Raw genomic sequence first — 20360 nt, 5'->3', positions numbered from 1 at the left:
AATGCTGAGGCCAGTAGAAGTGTGTGCTCTGTCACCCCCAAGATGCCACTGGCAGCTCTAGGGCAGAGAAGAAACAAAGCAAGACAAAAGATATCATTTAGAAGCACTTTCTGGTAGATATGAGCAGAGTGACTGACCCAAAGGGGGAGCTATAGATAAAAAGGGGTCCAATATAATATGCAAGATGCCATCCAGTTCAGAAGACTTTTGCTCCTGGCCCACTGATTCTGGAAGCAGCAAGAACCTCTTGGCCATGAGATGATAAAAGGAAGGGTTCATGATGGACATCTGGTCCAGGCAACCCAGTCTCTACCTCTGGCACCAAATAGGACAATTGCTGATCTCAGAACAGACTAAGACAGCCCCTGACTAATTAAGAAGGAAATTATATAGGACCAGAGATTCCAGGAAAATGTGCAAATCCCTTTGCTCAGGGTTAGAAATTCCACACTTTTGGTCTTGGTATTGCCAGTCATATCGGCACAGAGGTATAAAGTACAGACACAAGAAAGGTTTCTATTTTCCGTTATGTGCAACTAACAATTTGTGATACTGACCAAAGCCATATCAGTGCAAAATAAATTCATTTAGCCTTTATTTTATGAGAAATAGAAAATATTCTAGTCACATGTTTAAAATTAAGAGAAAATATGAAGTAATCAACAAATATAATAAACATTAAAACACACAGAATTGAGTCCAACTTGCTCATTTTAAAGATGAGGAAACTGAGGTCCAGAGAGGGGATGATTTTCCCAGGTCACAAAGCAAGCCGCTAGCCATGTGCTCTTTCTACTACTACACTTGGCTGTTCCCTGTGTCACTCCCACTCTGCCACTGGCACCAACGAGCAGAGATTTTACTTCATCTTCTCTCTGAATCTCCAATACACACATCCCTGAAAGTTCTGAAGCCATCCAACCCTGTAGGAATGTTTAAAAAACTAAATAGAACCCCTCAATCTCCACACATGGAGTGTCTGAGTCTACCTTACTCCTGGCCCTTGAGTGTGGGGCTTCCAGTCTTATCTCCCTACCACCCACCAGGGCATGGAATCTCTGGCCCCTGAGGAGATGAGGCTTGAAAAGTTAAATGCTTTCAATTCCAGTTCTCCACTGGTAGGAAGAGATATTGGGGAATGGGAGGAGAAGAGAAAATATATGTGAGGCTTTTTAGCATGTTATACAAAGCCTCTCTTGTTTTCCAAAATCATCTTCCCATCCCATCTAAGATTACTCCCCTTTCCTGTCTTCCATGCTGTGCCAACTCTATCCCACCTGGAATGATCTTTCCCAGAATCTCTCCTGACAAACTCCTACTCATCCCTAGAGACCCAATTCAAATAGCCCTTCCTCTCTGAAGCCTTTCCTGCTTCTCACCCCATCCAGACATTGCAGACTATCCTGTGCACTGGGTCCCACCTTCACCACTACTATGGTAATTTGCTCCAACTTCTATCACCACTGCCACTCCCACTAGATTCTGAGTGCCCCAAGATCCTGAGTGTGATTTATTCATCATAAATCTCTGTGGTCTAAACCAACACCTTATACATAGTACTTATTCAGTGATTGTGGATGAATGATATAATACAGGCACTAAAGAAAAGAGACAGGGGAAAGTACACAAACTCCCATACTCAACCATCAAACCCAGAAAATAAAGCTTAGGAAACGAAACATCTAGGATGGAACTGAGAAATACAATGTGAGAAGTGGTATGTTGATAAACCAACTCTCAAAAAAAAAAAAAAAAAAAAAAAAAAAAGCCTTAATTGCAGTACTTGCCGATTTCCTTGGTGTAGAAACCCCCACCATGACTGATTGCAAGCTACCATTGTAAACTCACTAGACACAGAGTGTTGGCTAGAAGGGTACACAATTGGCTCCCATGAGCCATATGGTTCCAGCCCACTACTGGATGAAAGCCACATATGTAATTTTCAATTTTCTAGTAGTCCCACTAAAATTGTAAAAAGAAACAGCCAACACTAATCTTAGTATTTTAGCTCAGTATATCCAGAATATTACTTTAACATCTAATGCTTACAAAAGATTATTTTTCTAAAGATTTATTTATTTATTAGAGAGAGAGAGAGCAGGGGTGAGGGAGGAGCAGAAGGAGAGGAAGAGAGAAAATCTCAAGCAGATTTTTCACTGAGCACAGAGCCCAACTCCAGACCCTATCTCATAACTCTGAGATCATGACCTGAGCCAAAATCAAGAGTCGGACACCTAACGGACTGAGCCACCCAGGCACCCCCATTACAAAAGATTATTAATAAGCTATTTTACATTGTTGGTTTCATATTTAGTCTTTGAAATGCCAGTGTGTATTTGACACTGCAGCATCTCCCCTGGGACTAACTGCATGTGGCTAGTGGCTACCAGCATGGGACAGCACAAGTCTGGAATCACAGTCAGAGACACACAGAGAGAATGACATGGACATCTGTCATTTTTAGGATATTGTCCAATGATTTTTTTTAAATACTGTTGCCTTTTTACAACTTTAGGCAGAAACAGTGCTAGTCCCATGGGTTAGGTTAATTTAAGAGGCAGATATGTTGCCCCTCTGGCCCATATGGCTGCTCCATCAGGATCCTGAGCTCTTATTAATTACTATACCGTCTTTCCAGCTTTCAGAGTATAAGATTGAAGGGAGCCAATGAATACCCAGATGCACTTTACCCTCTCTGCTCCACATGCCAATTTGGCATCAGAAATTGCATCGCCTCCCCAACCTCCCAGACTGTTCCTCCCATCACTGACTGCTAGGGAGTAGGGTGCACAAATAATGAAGCTGGACTTTTCAGAAGCTAAATGTGAATGGAAAGTGGTCAGAAATGCTCCTGTTGATTAGTGGAGGACCTAAGCTGCCACACAAGAGCCTGGGGAGAAGAATGTAAGGTCTCATCTTTGAAAAGAGAGTCTGCAAACCCCAAGGCAATGGCCTAAGCACCAGAAGTCATGGGTTCCAGCTCAGCTCTGTGACCTTCAGAAAATCCCACCACCTCTGTAGCTCTCTTTATCCTTTTGTAATCTGACATTGAGAATCTGGCAGCAGATTCTGTTTCTGACAGAACAAAATGACGTTTATGAAAATGCTCTAGAAAAATGTTAAATGCCAGGATATTGAGATCAGAAGTAGCAGGCCTTATGGAGAGATGCAAAGACTAGGAACCAGAAAACCTGGATTCTTTTCTTGGATCTGTCAGAAATAGGCTGTGCACAAGTCAGGTTACCTCTCTGGGCCTTTTCCTTATCACTAGAATGAAAGGGTCTATCTGCATGACCAGGGTGAAGAGATCATGTCATCTTCTATTAGCAAACTCCATGGCTTCCTCCTTCCCCCAGAGCCAAAGTCCCCCACCTCACCTCTCTGACACCACTGTCCCCCACCTTTTCCCCTTGCTCTAGGCTTCAGCCATGATGCCTTCTTATGGGCCCCCTGACCTTCAACTGACTCCTTTCAGTGAGCTCCCTGTTTATATTTTTGTTTCCCTCATAGTAATTATCACCTCCTAGCATATTTTTATTTATGTATTTTGATGTTTATCTCCCTTCTCTAGAATATAAACTCTATAAAGAGAAGGGATTTGTGTCTGTTTCCTTAACTGGATATATTTCCCATGCCTAAAACAGCACATAGCAGGTATTCAACAAATACTGGTTGAATGAATGAATGAATGAATGAATACCATTCCAGCTCTAACATTCTAAGATTATAACTTCCTATCAATAAAAATTAATACTTGAAACAAAGAGATTAACAGCCAAGATTCTAGAAGCCTTCTATTCATAGGCATACGCAAATTATATTTTTCCCCTTTCAAGGTACAGCCAGCTTGGTCCTCCTGGAGCTCTGAGCCCAGAGAATAGAAGTGAAACAGTCAGGGTGCTCTTCTCCGACTGGTGAGCATCAGCCTCCCATTCCTAGTGTCTCCTCCAGTCCTGACCCCACTCCCACCCCACTCGAGATGCCCCAGGCTTCACCTGTCCCTTCTCCTTACTCATGAGCCATTCTCAGGAGATATTCTGATGGCCCATCCAATGCAGGGATGGCTCCATGTGAATGTGAGTACCTGGACTGCCTCCTCTTGAATGGGGACCAGTTATACCCCATCTCACACTTTATGCAGGTTCAAGGCTCTCCCTATGACAACATCTGTCACTGGGGAAAAAAGCAAGGCTTTATTCATTCACTCACTTATTCATTCAAGACGTATTTATTGAGTGATGTTGGAAGTATGGAGGCAAGTGAGACAGTTCCCTGTCCTCCTATGACAGAGACAAACAATAAACAAATATGCTAATAAACATATAATACACTGTCGAGTGGTAATAAATACTATGAAAAAGTGAAGAAGGCTACAGGAGAGAATGGCAGGGAGTACTACTCTAGGTGTTGAGATGACCTCAGAGTAAGAGAGTGAGCCACACACCTGCAACCAACCAGTGCCAAGGCCCTGAGGCAAGAGTGTGCCTGGCTTGTCCAAGGAACACTAAGAATGTTAGTGTGGCTAAGGAGTAGAGCATGAAAGGAGAAGAGGCGGAAAGTAAGGTCATAGAGATAGCTAGAAGCCAATTGTCATGAACTGTGGAGGCCTTGGTAAATTGGGACTGTATTCCTAGGGTGATGGAAAAGGATGGAAAGATCCAGAACGGAGAAGCAACCTGATCTAATTTGCATTTTCAAGCACTCATTCAGGCTGCTGGGTGGAGAATACTCTGTAGGGGAATGAGAGGGGAGGCAGAATGGCAGGCCATGGCAATAGTGACACTCAATGGGAGCTGCCACCAGGTCCTCCCCCATGCCCCAGTAAACTGTACCGTTTGAAGCCCTGATCTTCCACTGGCGCTCACGGGTTCTGTCCCCAGTGTAGTCAAGTGGGTCAGTGGTGTGCAGCCTTTGGTTACTGCTGCCTGCAAGCTGAGTAGGGCGCCCAAAGGTGAAGGAGGAGACCAGGCAGGGATTTGGAGGGAGATAAAGTGCCAGCTATAACTTTGCCCCTATATCTACCACTTTGAGAACCTGTAGTAGAATGTGCATGGATGGGAATAACGTCATAGGGAAAAAAAATCATTATTCTGCTTTATCTTTTTAGTTGTTCACTCATAAACTCAGTACCTTAACTGCTACTTATAATGCCTAGCTTTCCTAGGCACACATACGCAGGGTGCCAACCCTGGGAATGAGAGCCTCTTTCCAGGATACCCTTTGAGGCACATGGCTATACATCCTCTGACTCTGTCCTCTGTGTATTTCTTGTCTCGTGAACTAGAAGGTAGCTCCCAGCAGGCAAAACAATACCTTCTTTTCCTCAGTCTAGTGGACTGCTGGCATCGGTTGATAGATGAGCAGAGGGCAGGCAATAGGATCTGAGATACAGAAGCTTTTAGGCCTTTGGCTCCAGTTGGCATGAACACTTGCCCTTGTGAGCCTATTGAACTAGAAGGGATCTTGGAAGTCCTTTAATCCAGCTCTCCAGTATCCCAGAGGAAAAAAGCAACCCTCGGAGAGGTGAAGTGGCTGGCCCAGGGCTCACAGGCAGAGGCCGATAGCAAAGATCAAAGCCATGGGAGGCCCCCCACCCCCACCAGCCAATGCTAGTACTGCTTTGGTGCAGAGGAGATAAAACTGAACCGCTTTGCAATCTTTGTAGCCATTCTAGACAGTAAGAACAAATGGCAAAATTATCCCCATTTTATAGGTAGAACAAGGAAAGACCAAGATTCTGCTGAGTGGTCCAGACCATATATTGAAATGTGTGTTGTGGGGGGAGGGTGCTGAAAACCTGGTTGTTTTTTAATCCATGTAAAGGGAAAAGTAGGGATGAATATGATAATGATATATGGATATGGTGATATGATATGAACATGATAATGATAGCACATAAATATGATAATAATATGATAGAATAATGAACATGACTGTCATTCAGAGGTATTCAAATTCTTCTGTGTAGTTCCTGAGAACAAAATGAGGACCAGCAAAAGGGAGAAATAGAAAGTGGATCTGGGCTCAGTAGGAGAGGCAGCTTTCTGATCACGAGGGAAAGGACTGAGGAGATGGTGGACTCCTGATTCCTGGAAAGACCTAGGTCCAGGCTGGAAGTCAAAGGTCCCCAGCTCACAGGGGCAGTTGGACTGGTTGGCCTCTGAGGCCCATTTTAAGCCTGGCATTCAGCAGTTCCGTGCACACGGAACTTGGCATTGGGTTCCTCCCCTTTGAAACCAGGAAGAGTTCCTCCCCACCCAGTGGGCCGGAGACATTCTCCCCAGTAAAGTCATCCTAAAGGATGACATCCAAAAGTCTGCCATCCCCCAAGATGTAATAAGGAGAAATGGCCTAAAGTCATGTGACTTGTGAAAGACTTCCTATATTGTGAGGTTGGAGGTGGGGTTCACTTGCCAGAGAATGTTACAGAAGCTCCTCTCTGGGTGATCTCTGAGGAGAAGGGAACCTCGGTGTACCTCGGTACCACAGATAAAGCAGTGTGGAGGCAGGGGGATGGAACTCATGACCTCTCCAAGTTCCCGGCAGCCCACTCCAGCTATAATTCTGTGATAAGACCATTAGAGGGCCCAGAGGTGGTTTAGCCTCATTTCTCCCATTCTGGTGATAGAACACATTTTCTTAAACCCTATAAACTCTAAACCATAATTCTTTTACAGCAGAGGGAAAGACAGGACAGTCATGCACGGTTTGAAGCAGGGGAGCTATGGGAAGAGGTTAGAGGGAGAAGGTCTGTTTAGGTGGTGGCTGCCCTATTCCGCTCAGATGAGGGTTGAGGGGTGTAAATGTGAAGTCTGATGACCGAACAAAATGCAAAGCACAAGAAAAAAAAGAACGCGAAAAAAAAACCTCAAACCTGCACTTTTCTGATACGCAGAAGGGAAACCCAAACTCTGCTCATTATGGCACACGTTTATGGCAGATCATAACAGTAAATTACAGCTCTGCAGCCTCAGCCAGGACTGTGCAGTTCTTCCCATGTGCTTCCAATTTAGCGCGTTTGAAGTTGCCCTGGATATTTATTTGTAGGGGATTTACTGCGCAGAACGATTAAAGTTTGCTCTTGTTAGGAGTTTGGGGCTAGTTTTGGGGGGCGAGGAAGATGGAAAGGGAGAGTTAGCTAGAGAGAGGAAGGGGGCTGCCAGGTACCCTGAATGAATACATGTATATGTTTTAAAGTGCAGACAGACACACACGCACACACACACAAGGGCCCTTTGTTTTCAACATGGTGAGGGTCCAACATCTCTGACTGTGATTTTGTTTATAGGAAATCCTTTATAATGCACGTTTAGTGTTTCCATATGGAATTCTCATAGGACATTTCCCTGCACCCCCCTTCTCCCCTCCTCCCCTTTTTTTATTTGGATAAGGCAAGAGAAAAGGGACTGTACATTCCAAAGATTCATAGTCATTCCGGATCAAATTCAATGGATTTTGGCAAGAGTTGAAAAACCCAGATGCAGGGCTTCAGCCTCCTGCTGAGCCGCCTCCAGCTGCGAGTGTCTGGTGGAGGCACTTTGTAAAATCATGAAAACCCTATTAAATTCATGAAATATGATATACTGTCGTTTCAGACTAACTTTCCATTGAACTGTCCATGAAGGGAGAATCTGGTTAGCTTGCCGACGAAGGGGGAAGTGGCAAGGCTGGGGCAGGGCTGGGAGGCAGGAGGCTCTATTGAGGAAAGCACAAAGGAGCCTGGGAATTCTGAAGAGGTTTCAGATTTCTGGGTCTGGGTCTGAGGGCTCCTTCAGACCCTGGCAACACCAGGCTTTCTCAGGGTTCGACTCTTCCCAGAAAGGAAAGTGGCCACCATGATTCCTCTCCCTGTCGAGTTGCTGAGCATATGACCATGACCAGTTTCCCTGATGGGATGGGTGTTTCAGAGCACAGGACACTCCAGCAATCCTCAGAGGATGTTTGGATTCCAACCATCGTTTCATAGCTGAGGGGCCAAGGGCAGCGAGGAGAGAGACAGACTCACCCAAGGTGCAGCACATGGAAGGAAAACCCAGAGCTCCTGAATCCCAGTTTAGTTCTTTTCACCAAAGCACACCACCTCCCTAGATAAAAACAAGGCAGAGACCTTCTCTTTGTTGGCCCCAGATCAGAGCTGCTGACAACATGGTTTTTTGCATGAACTCACAGGCCTAGACTCCCCCAGCTATGAAACAGTCTACCCTAAACAAGTTGGACACCCTAAGTTCATTTCCTATTGGACTATAATTCACATCATAAAACTATAGCATGTTTATTTTCAAATAGATCAGAGTGAGGGCTCCCTGGAGGTGCGTTGGTTTTGTTTTCTGGAAACCTCCACAGGACATGTCAATTGCAGGAGTTCACATGTATGTGCTGAGTTCGCCTTCCAGGAAGCCAAGTGGGGCCCTTCTTCCCCCACCCTAGGGGCACCCTAGTCTGTCTTGGCACCCTAGTTCAGACCTCTGGAATGTAAGGGCACACAGAACATCATCGCCCAGCTGTCATCCATGCAATGGTCCCTGAAATGTCATATGGTCCCAGCATCTCTTGCCCAGCTGCCAGGAGCAGTGTCATGCATGGAAAAGGATCAGAATGAAAGCTGACTTTGATTGAGTGCTTACAGTATGTTAAGGCACTGTTCCAAGAACTTGGTATGAGTTCAGTCATTCCATCCTAACAACCCTATGTTGTAGTGACACCACTATCCCCAATTTGCAGGTGAGAAATCTGAGGCAAATTGCCCAAAGTCTCACAGTCAGCTAAGATCGCATAACTGACCCAGGTGACCAAGCCAGTATTTGAATCTCAACCATCAGGATCTCACACTACCCACCATCCTCCCCAATCCCACCCCTAAGCACGCAGACCTAAATAGCAACATCAGAGGAGGTCTTAATTCTCCTCCTTCTCACCCTCATTGGAGATGTACTTTCTGAAATAAGCGTTTCATACTTTCTCCTTACCCTTGGATATGTAAATAGCTCCCAGAGTGTCAGTGAACCTAAATAGTCTAAACTAATAGTTTAAACCAGGGCTTCTCAAAATGTAAGGGGCACACAAATTCCCCAGCAATCTTGCTAGAATGCAGATTCTTATTCAGCAGGTCTGTGAAGGAGTCTGATGTTCCCCATTTCTAACAAGCTTGCAGGTACTCCAGTGGGCCACAGAGCACACTTGAGTGGCAAGGCTGTAGGTATCTACCGGATTGCTCTTCTCCACCAGAAGAGGCGCCCATAAGAAGGCAGATGGAAGGGTCAGAGACATTTCATCAATTCCACAGCTGTGGCCCAGGCTAGCCTGCCACCTATCAGTAGAGCCACTGGATTTCACTGGGAGGCCTTTAGGGCCACTAGAAGCCCTGGGATTGAAATCTCTGCAGCCACCAGCACCAGCCAGGTGCCACAGGACCAGAGAGTCCAGCATCTCTACCTCCCTGGCAGGGACAGTAATGAGTATACAGGGATTGCTGAGGTCAGGAACAACCTGACGCCTCTCTTACATCCTGGCGGGAAGGCTGCTGACCAAGAGGAAGTGACCCCGGATGGCAGTTTCCACATTCTTGCTGGGGACTTTGGACAGACATTTAACCTTCCTGGTTCCATTTGTCTAAGGATTGCACAACACCTTTCAATCTCCCCTCCCTCCCATCCCAATCTATGAGTCTATAAATGCCTATACAGTGAGTAAAAATTCAGCCAGCTATCTGCACATCCTGATATTCTGATATCCTTGCTGCCAACACCAACACCAGGGCATCAGACAGAGCCCGTTTCCTGGCTCTGCAGAGGCTGCAGCGCCATAAAACAGCTCTCACAGGAACCTGGCTGCCCTGTTCTCGGTCCCCACCTACATCTTGAGAAGCAGCTGGAGGAGGCTGATTCCCCCCACTTCGCCAAGTACGCTGCCCCAGCCCTGAGACTGCAAGGTGTGAGGGCTCTGCCTCACAGCCGACACATACCGTATTGTGTTCCTACTGGCTCAGAAGACTTTGCACAGCCTAGAGAAACAAGACATGGAAGAGCAGAAAGGGGCAGCACTCAACCCCTGGCCTCCCTGGTCTGGTTCCCCCTGACAGGGTGAAGCAAAGCATTGTGGCCTGGAGAGGGGCAGGGAGCCCTAATAGACACCCAGCCCTACAGAGCTGGGCTCAAGTCCCTAGCTCCCTGGAGGTGGCTTTCAGATCCTCAAGCTCTGCGACCTTTAATGCTGCTATAAGCGCCATTCCTTACAAGGGCTAGCCACAGCGTAGGTGGATGACAAAGTGACTATTGATGATAAATCAGACACTCCCCAGATCTGTTCTCCAGAGAATCTGACCAAGTCCAAGGGACACTTGGAACTCGTATTGTCGAACAACTAAAGATTCAGGGTTCTAGACCAGGGCTTCCCAGTAGAAATGTAATGTGAACCATCAATGTGTATCATATGTGTAATTTTAAATTTTTAGTAAAAAAAAAAAGTTTAAGAAATTAAATGTATTACATTTAAAAATAAAAAGTAACAAGTTTAATTCATTTTAATAATTTATTTAATTTAACCTAATATACAAACTAGGATCATTTTGACATATAATCAACATTAAAAATGATTAATGATACATTTTACATTCTTTTTTTGTACTGAGTCTTGGAAATTTGGTGTGTATTTTACATTGACAGCACGTCTCACTTTGGACTAGCCATATTTCAAGTGCTCAGTGGCCACATGTGGCTGGCAACAACTCTACCAAATTGTACAGATATAGAGCAGAGGACACCAATGGATACCAAACCAGCAATGGCAGCAAAAGTTGGCTGGGGGAAGGCAGGGTTTAACATTCCTATCATCTTCAGCACCACCCCCTAGCCATCCCCAGTAATAAGCATTAATAACACTGAAATCCTAAGAATAATATTCTTAGATGTGGTGACTATGCATTTCTTTAATATTATGCGAAGGAAAAATAAAAGGATTTTTGGAAAACTTTGCTATTTTTATTGATCTTTAGTACTGGAGTTAAGTAAAAACAATAAGCTAGCTATGCACATGCAACATTAGCAACACCCCCTTCCAGATGACTTGCCTCTGTGCTCCTTCAGTAAATACTTTTGGAACTAAGACTGGCCAGTGGAGAAGGCATTTGTCTGTGCAAAAAAGCACCTGCGGGGGGAGCTGCTCAACAAATGAAGAGTTCAGTGCTGTTTCTTTCTTAAAATGTAATTTAGATGAGGACCTTGAATACCTGTGCACAGCTTGCTGGTGGAATAGGCTGAAAGGGTGCAGGATTAGAACAGAGTCAGGGCATTAACAGGTGTAGGGAAGGGTTAATGCACACAGATGGACTATTTACTAGGAGAGGAGAGGTTTGAGTAGCATCGTGGTTCAGATGACTCAAGTACAGGGTACTAGGCCGAAGGCCGCAAAGATACTGAGTACTAGGAACCGTACTATAGCAATGGGGGTTTTAAGAATAAGACACTTTAGAGAATATTGGACATTACATATAAGGTTCAAGGGAACTGGGGCAGTGGATGGGGGAAAGCAGAGTGAACAGTCCTCCTCCAGTCAGAAAACAGCACTGAGGTTGTCTCTACTAACTTCACGGCTTGCTCCCCAAACTTCCTTGGGTCCTTATTTTTGTTGTGAGGATTGCCACAACAAAACAGACATTGTCCCTTCCTTCCTCCCTAACACCTCCTCTCTTCTCTCTCCCCGATCAGTTGTTACCTCTGCTAACAGAAGGTGGTGGGACAGAGGGCAGGACCTAGGAGAGTGGGGTCAGTCATACAGGCCCTTATAATTCTTGACACCTCACTAGTCTCTGCCTTGTGAAAACTGGGATAATATCACTAGCCTGAGAGACTGGAAACTGAATCAGATGTCTTCTGGTGCTCAGTTCTGGAACTCTAGGAAACAAGCCAAGAACCCTACAGCCTAAGTCTTGCTACCAAAGTAAGACTCCCAGACATGGACCTCGTGATGCACTGTTACCCGGACTCCACCCTGGCAACAGTTACACCACAGCAGAACAGGTTCTATCCAGGCAACCGTCCCAACATCCGTCCCCAGGTGCCCCTGCCTACGCACATGCACACATGTGCATATAGATATGCACACAAAAACACAGATACATGCATGCACACATGTGCCACACACGTACAGACACACGCAACCACAAATAGGCACACGTCTCCAGATACATCTAGAGACCTACACATGTACACACACACAGGCACATATACCTAGATGTGCACACAAGCATGCACACACACACGTGTATGTGCACACAGACCCACCACTTCCTCCCCCATCTGTGAGACTTTATCCATGCTCCAGAAAAGAACACTTCTTTCTCCAAAGCATAGTGCTTTCCTCTTTCCAAACCCTGCCCAGACTTTTAATCTTCTAAAACCTTAGGAGGTGAAACCTTTCTGCATTGATCTTTAAAATCTGACCACCTCATTGATTCAACAGTTTTTATCTACTTGTGCAACTAGGTTTCTAAACTGTTTCCTTGCATATGAAAATAATAGCATGCTTTACAACCTTTCAGTGTGTTTGTATACCTATTCCAGTACCAAGCATAAGGTTATACAAAAAGCAGGAACTCATTAAAAATGACCTGAAAAAAAAAAAATGATCTCTACAGTGTCTCTAGGTGGAATTAATAATAGTTAACATTTATTTTGCATTTAACAGTGTGGCCAGCTCTGGGCCAAGCACTTTATATACAGTATCTCATTTCATCAATAACCCTATAAGATAGGTATTAGAGATTTTTTTATTTAAAAAAAAAAAGCTGTGACATAGAAGATTCTAGAATATAAGGCAGTCTTATTTCAGATGCCACATTTTGCCACTGCACAAAACTGTCTGTCCATTTAACCATTAACTAAACTGAGACACACAGACATTCCATGAATTACCTGAATTCACAGGGTGGGGGCTACAAACCAAGTCCTCTCCACTGAGCTTCACTGCCTCTTTCAAGCTTGGCAACTGAATTCTTCCTTCCATGTATAGAGGAAACAGCAAAGACTTTAAAGCCAGGCAGAGCCTAAGTTTTACCTTTTGTAAGAAGAAAGTAGCAATAATTACCTAACCCATTGCTGTGAGGATTAGGCCCAAGGAAGACTCTCATGCATTTCCTCGCACAAAACTAGTATTTGGGTAATGCCAGCTTTCAGCGTCTTCTCTCCCTCCGGCCTCCTCCCCCTCCCAGCCCACCTCCCCGGCCCCATCCCACACACTTGCAGCCTTGCAGGCAGCATCCTTGTTCAGTTTGCCTGACTTCGTCCTTGGGAGCCAGTATTAGATCAAGTGGGCTGCCCCGAGCAGACTCATTAAGGAGGCTTTGCCCCTCTACAATCATGAAGACACTGCAGAAATGGGATCACAGAGCTTGTGTTGCTCATGCTTCATGGAGGCTCTCCCGCTGAGCAGTGCAGATTCCATCCAAGAAAAAGACAACCACCCATTGTGGATAGGTGGAAAGCATCTGCTTGGGAAAGGTCCCCTCTCCCCTGTTCACAGGGAACCTCTCCCCCTCCTGTAAACTATACCTGTGCGCTCCAGTTGCCCTCTCCTGTCTCGCTATGGTGGCATGAGGCTAAATTAATTAATGTGTGTAAACCATGTGGAAATGTTTGGCTTGCCAAGCGCTCTTGATAGGTTTGAAATACTATTGGAAGCCGTGGAAATTGGCACGGCTATCTGGAGCAGAATTGATCTCACCCCCAGGACTCCTGATGAGATTGACTCTGGTTAATGGAGGCATATGCAGGTAGAGCAGGATCTTCATTAAAAACACTGCGGATATATTTCAAACCCTTACTGGGGAGCAGGAAGACAAAATTAAAAGAGAAAGAAAGACACTGGTGCGGGGATTCTCCTATGATGTGCCAGACCCAAAGGGAATTGCCCAAGGGTTGGACAAGAGAAAGGGAGGATCTTCTAAAGTGAGGCACACAGAGCTGGGTGGGTTTGGATGTCTCTGAGAGGCAAGAATCCAATCCTGCAGTGACGGGTGGTGTATTTGTGTACACACAGAGGATGGGCAGGTGCCTAACGCCCTTCCCTTGACAGACTCATCTTTGCTCTTAAAGCTCCACAAGGCTCCCGAAACAGGAGGCACAGGGAAGGAAGCACCCTGGCCTGAGGTGGGGCAGGCAAGGGGCTGGGCTTGCTGCCATCACAGCTGTTGTATTGTCGGGAGCCAACCAGAAAAACAGAACCAGTAGGAGAGAATACATAGTATATGAAGAGATTTATTGCAAGAAATTGGCTTATGTGGTTGTGGGAGCTGGCTTGGCAGGTCCAGAACCCACAGGGCAAGCTGGGACTCCCAGGCACAGGGTGAAGCTGCTGTCCACAGGTAGAATTACTTCTTTTCTCAGGGAAGCTCCAGTTCTGTTCATAAGGCCTTTCAACTGATTGATCCACCCAGATCATCTAGGATCATCTCTATTACTTAGAAAGCCAGCCGATGCACCCTGGACTGTAATCACATCCACAGAGTACCTGTGTACCAACACCTATGTTGGTGCTTGAGCAGCCAGGGATGGTGGCCCAGCCACAATGACACACTAAACCACCCGTCACAACTGCTCTGCCCTCCTAACCACTCAGCCCCCACCTCCTCTGTCATCAGGCCCCACCACCACCTCCTGAAGCCTCCTGCTCTCAAGTGGTTCTCCAGTGTCCTAGTCACCCAGGAATGGCCCCTAAGTTGTCTGCCCACCAACCCCATTGAAACCACAAATGGATCCCCAGGGTGGGCTGTCCCTGTTCATCACTTCTCCAGCGGGTGTCTGAAAGGGCCTCCCAGCTGCTCTCCCAGCCTCCAAATCCTCATTTGCCAGGAGAGTGTGTTTCTAAGCTCTATACCCCAGCCAACTCTTCAGGGGCTAAGACTTTCTTGGCACCTGCCCACAGGGTTCCTACAGAACCGGTCACTCCTCTGAGTGGCATCCAGCCTGCCTTCTTGTTGCCCTCCCCTTCCCTGTGTCTTCTGTGTTTCTGTGGTTCCTGGAGCTGACCATACTGCTCACTTCCACGCCGAGGCCTACACTCTCCACTGACATCCACTCATATCTTTGCCTCCTCCCCAAAGACTAGCTCCCCAGCTGAGAGAAGCTCCTACCCTGGGCCCCCTTCCCTTCTTCGTGGAGATGCTCCACACTCTGGGACAGAACCACCTGCCTATCATCTGCCCCCACCTTGAATGGAGCACCTCTGCACCCCACTCTCACCTCTGCCCCAGTGCCCAGCCCAACATCCATAGGGCTCTTGGTGTGTGTCCTGAAAATTCTAGCTGAGCTAGTGGACAAAATGTGCCAGCAGGGTTTCCCCAGCACCCCTCCATTAGCTTGGCTGCTCACATTCTTCCTCTGTGTGTAGTTCTGTTGGAAATTTATTGGAGTAGGGAGTGGTTTTTTTCTTCTCCCTCTCCCTTCTCTGTCTTCCAGTTTGAGAACTGTTTTGAGTAATACCACTGTCATGATAAATTATGGTATACAGAAGTTATGGCCTGAGGTATCGGGGCCCATTTCAGAAACTGAAAAAAAAAAAACAAAAAGACAAAACCACAGAACCATGCAGCCAAGAGGGGAAGACAGGCAGGGTGAGAGGCAGGGCTGGATGCTGGTCTGAGGCTGCCAGTAGCCTCCCAAGGGTGCTCAGCAGGCCACCTGGTCTGACATGTCTCAGGAGTACCCTCCCTGGGCAAAGGAAGAGGGGCCAGGAGACCAGCCACCTGGCTATTTCTGGAATGCACTTCAGAGGATATGAGGGGATAGATGTAGGCAGGGGCCAGAAGAGGAATGACCAAATTTGAAGATCCAAACCTGAGATGAAAATAGGAAAACTGCCCATATGGACAGATGTTGAGACTTAAAAAAAAAAAAAAAACAGCTACAGCCCCAGACTTTTATTCATTCAGCAAATGTTATTTGAACATGCGATTTGTTTTCAGCCTAGAGATTTGACAGTAGACCAGGGTTCCTACCCTCAAGGGGCTTCATCTCAGGGGGAGGGAAGGACAGGAACAAAGGGGGGTTTGAGAGCTTCAGGTGGTGGTAATGTACTGAGGAATGTGGGTGGGGTGGGAAGGAGTGTGGTGTGTGTGCTACCGTGGAGAGGTGTCTGGAGAATGCCTGAGAAGCCATGGCTCACCAGGGGAAGGTGGTGTAAACAGAGGGAGTGGCACATGCAAAGGTCATAGGGCAGGACTGGCTGTAACATGCCCTAGGTGGGGCAGGAGACAGTGTCAAAGCTGTAGCCAGAGGTCAGGTGGTGGAGGCCAGGTGGGAGGCAGAAGGACTTTGGCTTGTGTTTTCATGAGCTGGGCAGTCTCCGGAGGGGCCTTCAGTGGGGAAGGGCCTCATGCTGCATAGCCAAACGACCACTCTGGCTGCTTAGGCTGACGGAGGCAGGTACTGGAGGAAGCTGAGACACATGGACCAGGAGACAGATGCTGCTGCCTTGGGCTCTGCCCCAGAGGTGACGGTGATGCAAAAAGCCAGTCCCAGATGTGACGTGGAGGTGGAGCTAACAGGAGTTGGCATGTTGTGGTGTGGGGTGAGAGGAAGAGAGTCCTGAGCACCCGGGTGGGTGTCTTAGACCATTCCGGCCACTGTAATAAAAACCACTGACTGGGTGGCTCATAAACAACAATCATTTATTTCTCACAGTTCCAGAGCCTGGGAAGTCCAAGATCAAGGCGCCCCAGATTCAGTGTCTGGTAAGGACCCACTTCCTGGTTCATAGACGGCTCTGCTGGGCTATGTCCTCACACTGTGGGATGGGCAGTGGGGCTCTCTATGGGGTCTCTTTGACAAGGATACTCATCCCATCCATGAGGGCTGCACCCCCATGACCTAATCACCTCCCAAAGACTCCACTTCTTAATACATCACACTCAACATGTGGATTTGGAGGACATAGTCATTCAGTCCATAGCAGTGAGTGACGATCTCTTTTGCTGAGATCGGGGAGCCTCACAGGCTGATCAGACCTGAGGAGTGCAAGCCCACCAGTATATACCCAACCAGAGGTACCCAACAGATCTCACCTTTCACTGAATGGAATCTTTTTTTACTAAATGGGCCACTCACACGTTCATACAGCAGTTGTGGCTCACACGTACCGTACCGTAGAGACCTTGAGACTCAGAACATCATCAGGTGCCTTGTGATCAAAACCTAGTCAGTAGGGGCTTGCTGCTCGGTGTGTGTTTACCCGCATTGGTTATATCTGTCACTCTCTACCCATCATAAGGCATTTCTCAGAGCTTCCTCTTTCCTGTTTGAAATAGTCTCCCTGCAGAGAGACAAAAAGGCATCTGAGGTGTGGGGGGCCTACAAGGCATGGGGGTGGGACGGGAGCAGAACCTCATCTCTGTGGATGGGGCAGAGGGGATTCAGTGGACTGCTCCCCACCTCCTGCACTTCCCCACGGCTCTCTTGGGCAGTTGGTATTGGCAGGCTGCCTTATGGCTTGTGGGGCCCCTAAGCACTTGGTTTTCATAGGTCCCTTTCTCCAGAAAAAAAAAATATTAAAAATTGTATTTTATGACTGCATGGGTATCGAGATGAATATAATGATAATGCAGGCTGGGTTATATGTGGGGTTTTTTTCCTTCCGATTTTAAAAGAAATTAAAGCAATGTTGTGGGCCCTTGAAAGTATCATGGGCTTTAAGCACAGTGGCTGCTATGCCCAGTGGAGAAGCATCCCTGTGTGCAAGACAGGAAGAGGGTGGATATGGAGGAGCCGTGGATGTCAGGACACCTGGGCCCCTGTCTTGACCCCTGAACAATAAGCTATGAGATCTCTGATCAGTCTCTCTTCCTCTCAAGGCCTCCACTTCCTCATCTTCCCGCGGCGGAAAGGAGGGTAGGGGTGAGGGGTGAGGGGAGCCGAACTTGACCATCTCTTGGCCTTCTAAGCAATGACTCCCCAAGATTCTAACTAAAGCTTGCAGACCTTGAGCTTCATTTTTAACTTTCTGACCCCAAGGGAAGGCTCTCCTCCATCCCACCCCACCCCCCGAACTACAATATTAAACTTGTTTTCCTTTCTGGATCTCCTTCTCTCATCAAATCACATGCTGGTGTTGTGTGCAGCCACTGGTTTCCAAAAGGCAGCCATAAAACCATAATGAGTATGGAGATACCAATGTGAAATGACAGAGCGAAAGCCATAAACATTCAAATAAATATATAAATATAAACAAGTCTATAAACCAAACCCAGGAGGTATTTTAAACGCATAATGTAGCATTTATATCTCTTACTTTGCGCAGCAGAACTTTCAAAGGAAATTCATTTAATTCTATTGCTCACACCCCTAACCCCCATCCAGGAGTAATCGCTAATAACCAGCACAATTACTGCCTCCCTCCTGATGGAGAGTTCATTTCAGAAGCTCGTTTCTTGAATTCATTATCATGCTGGAAATGAGCTGAATCACAGCGGATGTGACCACATGACGATCCCCCTGCTTCCTTCCAGTTGGGCTCAGCGAGATGCCTGCCAGAGCCTTGGCCCCTGCCCACTCCGACTATTGCAAAAGTAGTTACCACTCAATACCTGGCCCGATTTAAAGAAGCTCATCAGGAGTTAGGAAGAGGTCAGATAATTCTGTTTAATTACAGGCTTGATGGGCAGAGGGACTCCCCCCTCCTTGAAGCATGACTGTGGCCCTCTCTCTCCAAAGAAAGGGGACCTAACCTCACCATGGCTCACAGCTCCAGCCAGGAAATGGCCAAGAGTGAACTGAGCCCTGCGCACACACCTTCCTGTCCCGGGTACTGTCAGGTGCTCACTCATCTACCCCCCCCAACAAGCCCTGGGGTGGATTCGGGGGGCACAGCGCAGAATTTGTGAGGTCCAGTGCAAAAGGAAAATAGGTGGGCTTTGTTCAAAAATAGCAGGGGAAACATGCAGTTAAGGGTACTGAAAGGTGAAACTTTTTCTTTCATTCTTCCTCAGGTGGTTTTTTCCCTCTCTCTCCCTCCTTTCCTCCCTCTCTCTCCTGACTTGTTATGCTGTTTTCATCTGCTATTTAATGTTGCATTCCCAGGGGCACAGGGACTCTTGCTAGGTGTCACCACATGCCCCCCCACTCCACCCCACCAAATTTATATGTGCACAAAAGACCCACTACCTGCGGGCTTCCCTGCCCTTGGCCATCAGAGTGCCGCACCACGTCCCAGGCAGCATAGGGGAGTTGAGCCAGGTGTCTCACCTTCCCACAAGCCCCTGACTCCAGCCCACTGTGAATGGATGACCCCCAAGGGACTGCAACCTCTTGGCCCCGTTTCACTTGGTACCAGGAAGAGGCCAGATGCTGCTGCGTGCCTCAGGTAACTATACCCCTCCCCACACCTGAGCACACCTGAGCACAGAGGGCAGCAGCAATCCCTGGGTGAGGGGCCAGGAGGGAGAGGCAGCAGGAGGCAGGCCAGAGTGTCAGCCAAGGATCCAAGCCTCCCACATTCATGGCCCACTGTCTGTCAAACTTCACTTACAAGACACAAATTTAAGATTTTGAACAATTGAACATGTTTGAATTATTAAGAATTTCAAGATGCTGATTATAGAGCAACAAACCCCAATCCTTTGAAGCATAAGACTGTATAAAACTGCCCTGGTCACATGCCCACAGAACCAGCTTTGGGTAGATAGTACCACAAATGGGAGAACATAGGCCCTAAAATTAGGCCAAGGTCATGATACTGAAAAGCGGGCAGGGGTGGAGGTGGGGGAGGGCCTAAGGCTCAAACTTTGTAATCTGGCTCCAGAGCTTATTCTTTACCACTTCCCTGTGCTGTCCCTCATTCCTCCAAACCTGGCTGCTGCCTCTCAGGGTGATCAGCACAGTACTACACTGTATAGAAAAGGCAAAAGAGGGACACCTGGGTGGCTCAGTGGTTGAATGTCTGCCTTCAGCTCAAGGCATGATCCTGGGGTCCTGGGATCAAGTCCTGCATTGGGTTCCCCGCAGGGAGCCTGCTTCTCCCTCTGCCTGTGTCTCTGCCGCTCTCTCTGTGTCTCTCATGAATAAATAAATAAAATCTTTAAAGAAAAAAAAAAGAAAGAAAAGAAAAGGCAAAAAAAAGTGCATGCCCCAACCTACAGCATCATACTGACTCATGCTGACTGGCTGTGTGGCTTTAGGCAAGTCACTTAACCTCTCTGAGCTTGAGCCTAACCTGCCATATGGAGGCACTATGAAAAAGAAATTTGGAGTGATAAAGGTACATTTATAGAGAAGCACCAGTGTCACCTAATATATAAAAGACGAGTAGGAGAGCCTGACCAGAACTGGATCTCTCATCCATCTCCTCCTTTCCCAAGCTTCTTCCCACCCCTCTGA

The 20360-nt window shown here is 46.9% G+C and overlaps 1 protein-coding gene across 2 annotated transcripts in view; it reads left to right on the top strand.

The window, feature by feature from the left end:
• The window catches only part of LOC112647800 (urea transporter 2), a 398379-nt gene that overhangs the window by 327070 nt on the left and 50949 nt on the right, over positions 1–20360 (top strand). The window lies entirely within an intron of this gene.

This window comes from Canis lupus, chromosome 7, assembly GCF_003254725.2.
Source record: "Canis lupus dingo isolate Sandy chromosome 7, ASM325472v2, whole genome shotgun sequence".
NCBI lineage: Eukaryota > Metazoa > Chordata > Mammalia > Carnivora > Canidae > Canis > Canis lupus.
Note: the sequence above shows the minus strand (reverse complement) of the source record. Positions and strands in the feature narration are given on the sequence as shown.